The sequence below is a fragment of the Callorhinchus milii genome, unplaced genomic scaffold (genome assembly GCF_018977255.1).
Source record: "Callorhinchus milii isolate IMCB2004 unplaced genomic scaffold, IMCB_Cmil_1.0 Scaffold2, whole genome shotgun sequence".
Taxonomy (NCBI): Eukaryota; Metazoa; Chordata; class Chondrichthyes; order Chimaeriformes; family Callorhinchidae; genus Callorhinchus; species Callorhinchus milii.
Window position 1 is genome coordinate 6,271,993 of NW_024704743.1, and position 8,428 is coordinate 6,280,420.

Here is an 8,428-nt window from a genome sequence, read left to right on the forward strand (position 1 = left end):
GATTGTAAAGATTGGAACAGAATAAAGTCAGTGCACAAATATTGAATTGTATTTCTTTATCAATTTTCAAATATTCTGAAGAAAAACTGGAAATTACAGCACTATATAAACATTTCCAATCAGTGTGTGGCAACAATCAGGCATTACACAATAATACTGCATAATTCAGTCCATATCAACTCATATGTTACCCAGTGACCAAACTTAGATATTATTCTTTAATATACAATAATTCAATCTATTCATTTGAAGAACCACCATATGGTTACAATTGGGTATAACATGAATATGTCTGGTTCTCCTGGCTTAGTGACCACACTTGACTATGACAATTTCATATAACTCAACCCAGTTCTCTGCCCCATCAACCGATGGCCACAATAAGGTAATACATTGTAATGCAATTCCATCCAATGATCTACAGCGTTGCTAATGAGTCCACAGTTGGAAACATAAAATAATACAATATCGTGTAATATATTTCAGCTTAACGCAGTTTGCTAAATCGCCACCCAGTGGTTATAATTGGACATACGTACCACAACCCAGCTCCTCTGCCCACCTTCCCAAGGCTTGATCGCTCGTCCTCTCCTCCAACTCCAAATGTGAGGAGACAATGGACTTTTTTAAATCCAAATTTGAGGGGATTCACTTTGCTGTCTTTGCGAATGCCACCCCCTTCTCATCTCCCCATCCGTTTTCTGGAAACGTGAAGTGTGTTCCCTGGGGAAAATAGCCACACAGAATCCTCATGTTCTTTGTCCACCACCAACAACAACTTGCATTTATATAGCGCCCTTCACCTGGGGTAGCGTCCCTGAGGGTTTCTGCCATCAGGTACTAGGGTACATTCATTATGGGTTCACGAGTCCAGCAGAGTGGCAAGGTAGGTGTATCAACTGATATAAACTACGTGCCCTTCAGTAGCCAAACAACTCCACGCATCTTGAAGATTTTTGGGGATAAGAATCAAACAGTGTTTCTCACAAGACCACCGAGAATATGATTTGTCAGGCTTTATGCCAACATTACAGCCTTTGTGTTGAAACTAAATATCTGCTCTGCTGCTGGTCTTCTCTCAAAGCAGAGGAGCTGTTGTTTTCTCATACAGTATATCCTGTAAAACACTTTGGAATATCCTCCCAATGTTATCAATAATACAGCACTTGTTTAAAATTGCTTCTTTTGATAATTGGAAGTAGTATAAAAATAGAAAAATGATCCCATTCTCATAGAATCACAATCTAAAGCCTAGGATTTCCCCCCACAAATGTACATACACACCCCCAGGAAACGCAACTGGTAGCATGTTTATATCCACAAAATGTACAGTCAATCCACTTTACACATGTTCTTTGAAGTTATTTGAAACATCTCCACATTGTGATAAGGCACCATATCAAATGCAAGGATTATTATTAAAATTTAAAATGTAGAGAAATGAAAGTGCTTTTCACATGGGGACAAAAAAATCCAGGAAGTGACTATTATTTAAATGGTAAGAAAATCTTCTGTACGGAAAATAAAAAAGGATCCAGGGATCCTGAGTGTTAATAAAATCAAGCTATCCCAACAGTGCTCGGTAGCAGTGAAGAAGGCAAACCAGATGCTCGGCTGTATTAAAAGGGCAATATGAGCCAAAATACTGGGGCAATTCAGCCATTTTATCAATCACTGGTGCGAAAGCACTTGGAATACTGCGTGCAGTTCTGGTCACGGCAATATAGGAAGGATATTGCAGCGATTGAGAGGTACAGAGGAGGGCAACCAAAATGATTGAGGGGATGGAGGGACTGGACGATGAGGAGCAATTAAATAACTGGACATGTTCACACTGGAAAAGAGAATGTTGAAGAGCGAATATGATTAAGGTCTTTAAGATTCTGAAGGAAATAGATAATGTAGACCACGATAAGCTGTTTTATCCTGTGCTGAACAGCAGAACCAGAGGGCATGGCCTGCGACTGAACCAATCTGTGGAAACACTACTTGGGGGAGAGAGTAGAAAACTTATGGAACAGGCTCCTTAGGGAGACAGTGGAAGCAGAAAATGTCATTTGTTTCAAGAACAAATGAGATAGATTTCTGCTAGAAAATAATATCTTGGGATACAGTGTATAGTTTGGGACATGACATGTCAAGTGGCTGTCAGGATGGTGGAAGGCAAAGTAGATAGACCTTGTTCTTCTTTCGTCGTGCAAATTCTTATGTTCTTATGTTCTTATTATGTGCTCCAAACAACCTGCTGTCTAATACGTGGTGTTGGTTAATCCCATAGTAGAATATAGCTTGTCTACCCTATGGTGAATCGACCATAAATTAGCCATCGTCCACATACAGTCTAAAAGACAGAAATTGTAAAACAAACTTTTGATGGGTTGAGCCCACTGTTATTAAGACGATTGACCTAAAGAAGGCCATTTTATCACACCTAATTATAACCCAGTCAGTGAGACATTGGACCTAGTCGACCGTGTTACAGCAATGTTTCTTTGTATTCTATGGGATTCAATGAACAGCGTCATCATGTGGACAAAATAGAGTTCAACACCAATATAATTCAAATGTACTGCAATTGTGAATGAATGTTTAACATAAAAAGAAGCAAGACAAGAGGGCATTAGTATCATCATTGTGAAGGGAAACAGAACAGGAAGCTTTCTTTGACAGAGAATAACTAACAGCTGGAATTAGTTAACAATAACAACAACAAAATTACACTTATCAAGCACCTTTCACGTCGGAAGGAGATCTCAAGGCAAGGCACTTGAGATGGGAGTTCGAATCAAGAGTGGTGAGGGGAGGGGGTGGGATGGTGGCCGAAAGCACGATCAAAGAGGAAAGTGTTGAGACGAGGCTTGAAAGAGGCAACGGAGAGGGTGAGGCAGAGGGATTCTGGATGGAGTTCCAGAGGGAGTGGACAGAAGACATGAAGGTCCAACCACCAATGGGATATGGAGCAGGTTTGTGCTGGCCAAGCAGAGGAAATGGACAGGTTGGTGTGGTGTTGATAGGTCGCAGAGATGTGGAGGAGCTGGTCCATGGAGGGCTTTAGAAGTGCGGACCAGGATTTTAAAATCAAATCTCTGGGGAATGCGGAGCCGGTAGAGCCGGAACTGGGTGACGGAGTTTGGTAACGGACAGAACACAAGCTGCAGAGTTCTGATTATTTTGCAGCTTGTGGAGGAAAGAGTTTTGCGAACAAGGAGTTATCGTAGTTGAACCTGGACATGATGAATGCATGAATGAGGATCTCGGTGGCCTGAGGGGAAAGGCAGTGGCGGAGGAGGCGATGTTACAGAGGTGGTGGAAGGCTAAATGGATCGTTGCCCGGATGTGTGCTTCAAAGGAGAATTAAGCATCAAACAGGAACCACAGTTCTGTACTAACTATGTATGGTGGGGATTGCAGATGTGGATGCTGATGCAATCAGTACCTGAAGTGAGAAGGCACTGATGAGAGCCAAACAGGAGGGCCTCAGACTTGTCAATGTGCAACTGGAAAACATTGGCTCTCATCTGGGACTTGATGTCTGACAGACAATCCGTCAGGATAGCAGTGATCCTGGAGTCGAGGGTGGAGACAGAGAGATAGAGATGGGTGTCACCTGAATGCATGTGGAAATTAACCCCATGCCAGCGGTTGACATCATCAATCTCAGATGGACAGATTGTTTTCTGTAAATTTGGGACAAAGGGACTTTTTCATTTGTGCTTTGCTTATGGGAAGCAAACTTCCTTGGTGGACTGAAAAACCATCCTGAAACCACGAGAAGGGAGTTTCTCCCAGTGTCCAATCCCCCGAGTAAAATTGGTCATTCATTTTCTGGTTGTTTGTGGCACAACAAAAACAACAACAAAATTATACTGATCAAGCACCTTTCACATCAGAAGGAGACCTCAAGGCGAGGGACAGTCAAGGGTTTGCATCTGAGATGGGAGCTGGAATCAAGAGTGGCGGAGGGTGCGGTGATGGTGGCCGAAAGCAAGATCAATGTGGAAGGTCTTGAGATGAGGCTTGAAAGAGGGGGTGGAGAGGGTGAGGCAGAGGGATTCTGGATGGAGATCCAGAGGGTGTGGACAGAAAACCTGAAGGCCCAACCACCAATGGGATATGGAGCAGGTTTGTGCTGGCCAAGCAGAGGGAATGGACAGGTTGGTGTGGTGTTGATAGGTCATAGAGATATGGAGGAGCTGGTCCATGGAGGACTTTAAAAGTGAGGACCCCGATTTTAAAATTGTGTCTCCAAAATCGACAATGTCCACTCTGATGTCACTGTTTGAAGAGGAAAGTTCCCAACTACATACTGGAGTATCATCTATGCCTTTGAACAACTCTTTGGATGAAGTTCCTGGTGAGTTCACTCAGTTGTAAGTAATGCATAAATAATACAGCATTGTACAGCACTTCCTCCAGTCAAATCAAGATTATATTCCCCATTTGCTGGAGAATGATGATATTTGATAATCATGCCTCATTCAGAATAGATAAAATTATCTGCGGCTTTCATACAGATTTAAATTTTGTAGAGTTCCAAATCCTCGTCCTCGGTTTCAAAGCCCTCCATGGTCTTACTCCTCTCTACCTCTGTTACCTGGTCTTCCCTCCGCTCAGTGAACTAGTAACATAGGAACATAGGAATAGGATTAGGCCATTCTGTCCCCTGAGCCTGTTTCCTCCATTCTATAAGATCATAGCTGATCTGAATCTCAACTCCAATTACCTGCCCTTGCCTCATATTCCTTGATACACTCACCTAACAAACATCTATCCAACTGAACCCACCAGATTTCCATTACCCTTTTAGTGAAAAACTGCCTCCACTCCTAATTAGCCTAGCTTTAGTTTGAAGATTATGCCCCCTTCTTCTGGACTCTGGCCTGCTCCACTACCCGCCCCATTATCTGCAGTCAAGCCTTCTGCATTTCTGCTCCCACCCTTTTGTACCTTCATCCCCCAGTCGCTTTGTCTCGCCCCCTCCAAGAACTTCCTCTTTGACTGCACCTTCTGTCATCTTCCATCCTTCACCTTCCCTACCCTCAATGCCTCCTGATACCAACCTCCAGCTTGGATGACCAGCACTTTGGGATGTCCTCCCAACATGAATTGTGCTACAAAACTGTAATTTATTGCTTGTTGTTGTTTGTAATAGGGACTGTGCATCAATATATGGAGCAATATATGGAGTAGAATTGACTAAATCTATAAGAGGATCTTTTTATGGCCTGCAAACTATGACCTTGATGGCAACAATAATCCTTAAATTTGATCAAATGCCTTATCATATCATCAAAACATTTCAAATCGCCTCACATGGATTTTACTATGAAATCTAGTGACTGGATATTTGTAGGCAAATCAAATGATGGACCAAATGGCTTTTTCTCATTTCCTGCTTTGTTACTTTCTTCTGCCTGCACAACATAGCTGCTGAATGCGGAGAACTTTTACCAATTGAGTCATTGGGGAAAATTCACATTGTAATTTTCTTAACTAAAAGTTGCATTGTTTTAATTTACTGCTACATGTTAATATCAGTTTGAATGTTTTTTTTTGGCATCCTGGAGCACTATACAAACAATGGTATGGCTCTTGAACTGTAACTAAATTCTTGTAAGATTTTCTTTTTATAATTTGGTTTTATAAATAATCAATATTGAGATCAATGTTCATTAAGTTAATGTTTCACATTTTTGACATGTTGTATTAATCAGTGCTCAGCCCCTAGACTCTGGAACTCCATCCCCCAGTGCCTTCGCCTTGCTTCCTCCCTTTCCTCCTTCAAGGTCGGTCTCAAGTCCTTTCTCTTCGACCGTGCCTTCAGCTCCCCTCTCGACTCTCTACCCCCTCCTCGCTCGGGTCCCGACCTAACTGTCCAGCACCTTGGGACATTCTCCTGACGTGAAAGGCACTTTATAAATGAAATCGTGTTGTTGTTGTTCTTCACTCAAAGGGTGGTGAATGTATGGAACTCGCTACCCCAAAGGGCTGTTGACGCTCAGTCCTTGAACATATTCAAGACTGAGATAGATATATTTCTTATTGCAAAAGGGATTAAGGGATATGGGGATAAGGCAGGGTTAGGTTATTAGCTGGAGTTAGATTAGAAGATCAGCCATGATTGTATGGTGGGGCAGGCTCGAAGGGCCAAATGGCCTACTCCTGCTCCTAAATGTTATGCTAAGTTATGTTATGTTGGTCTCAGTGGTCCGGTTCCTGAGCCAGGCGAGTCCGTAGTATTCCCAGGCACAGCTGATGACAGCACAGCCAGCCTGATTCATGGAAGGGCAGAAAAGTCACTTGGAGCAAGGAATCATTCCACTCAGCTCATGTTAACCCTGCAATCCAAAGCCCTAATGGGTAAGATAGTCCTAGCTGGAAAAGCAGCGAGAAAGCTTGTCAGAAAGCGATATCAACGGCAAGCTATGAGGATTTATCTGGTTGGACTCCAGCAGTATCCCAATGCACACACTCGAGTCCCTAAGTAGGTTTTTACAAGATGGGGACAAACAAGAAATAAATGAATAATGAAGTTGTCATTGACACCAATACCTGGACATCAACAGTGCAAGAGTGGGAATTATTACCCCCGGAAACGAATCTGCCAATCGACTAACACCCAGATTCCTATTTACTGTTAGGTAAACAGAGGCATATAGAGTAAGGAAACTTGCTGAATGTTTCTCCCTGCACGGGAATCAAACCCAGGTTCTCTCTTGTTTGTGAGGCAAGAGCGCTAACCACAATACTATAGGACTTGACATGCAATGAGAGATAGTGGCTATATTTACAATGTTTGATAATTAAGACTAGTGTTGCTTGGTTCCTGCACTATGCAAGGTTTTAGTGTAAAACTAATATGCCAAGATACACATTCAAACTACAAAACACTCAGGTTCAAATAAAATGGGTGGACCTGGACAGAAACAAACCAATTATCTGGAAAGTGCTTTGGCGGTACCACCTGTTGGCTTATCTTCATGTCATTATAAACTATTCAACACCATAAATTGTACCATAATGTTGCCTCACCATTGACCTAAATAGAGGGCAACCTCATTATAATATCCCTTTCGCATAGATTCACTTATACTGCTGCTTCTTCTTCTCAGCTCCTGATAACTCTGCAACCTAATGTCCTAATGGGTGGGGATCCTAGCTGTGCAAGTAGTGGAGAGCTTGCTAGACAGTGATCTTACTAGTAAGTCTTGTGGTTTTAGCTGGTTACATTTCAATGCACACTCTGGGGACCTCAAACCTTATCGCTTGCCAATCTGTGTTATAAAGACACAAGTTGGCAAACTGGGTGAATCCTTCTGGGAAGAGGGTGCACAATCCATTCCTGACAAGAGGACATCTCACCTGAATATTTTGCAGCTTTGCTGAGTGAGTTGGAACTTCATCAATAAACCTCAGCCACCGCTGATAAAATACATTTTCTGGTGCCTCGTCACCTCAAAAATAATAATCAAGTGACCGCACATCCCCATTTTCTGAGGATAGTCCCGGATGAGGAATTTTGCCCCTGGCCAAATTTGTATTTCTTATTGGAAGGATGACCCAAAGCACTTCACAGGATTTACTATGAAGTGAGTTGACTGTATTTTATGGATGACTGCACAACAATGTCCCAAAAACAACCATGAAGTAAATTGCCAATTTTATTTTGGGGATTGCTGTCCAGAAGAAATTCCCTTCCCTTTTTGAATAATGCCATGGGATTTTTAACATCCACCTGATCAGGCAGCCGGGGCCTCGAATAAACATATCATCCGAAGGGCTGCCCAACCAGTATATTGGATACTAATTGATAAATAAGGACCAATTGACTGGGACCAATGGAAGGAAATCAGGAGGGAGAGAAAGTAGGAAGAACTAAGTAACGGGTGTTTGGTGTGACTGTTGGATTTTATAACTAAAATGAAAGAGTGTTTTACACATGGTTTGTTGAGAACATAACAGAGGAACCCTCCCACTCCCCCACCATTGGACTGGGGTCGTATTAGACTGGGAAGGTACAACTAGCAGCCCTCTGGCCGAATCCGGCCCTGGGGGATGATTTCATCCAACCTGGAAACCATTTCCAATTTCCGGCCGCCTGCCCACAAACCCACACCACACAAATGGTTCCCTCATTACAGCAGCTCAATGCGTGTGGGTCGTGGAAACAACACTGGCCATTTGCCGAGCTCAGGGGAAGGCAAGTGGGTCTCCTGAATGACTGCCGCCTGCCAGATAATGAGCCACTCCGGGAGAGCAGCCGTTCACATACCCTAGATAATTGCCAAACTAGAAGTGAAGCTGTTTCAGCTCATTAAGACCCAATCTCTTTCTTTGCGATGACAAACATTCTCCCTAATTTAGTCTTTTAAATTATTTTTTAAATCTTTTAAAATTTTTAAATCTTCCCACCTGGCCTTTGCCAAGT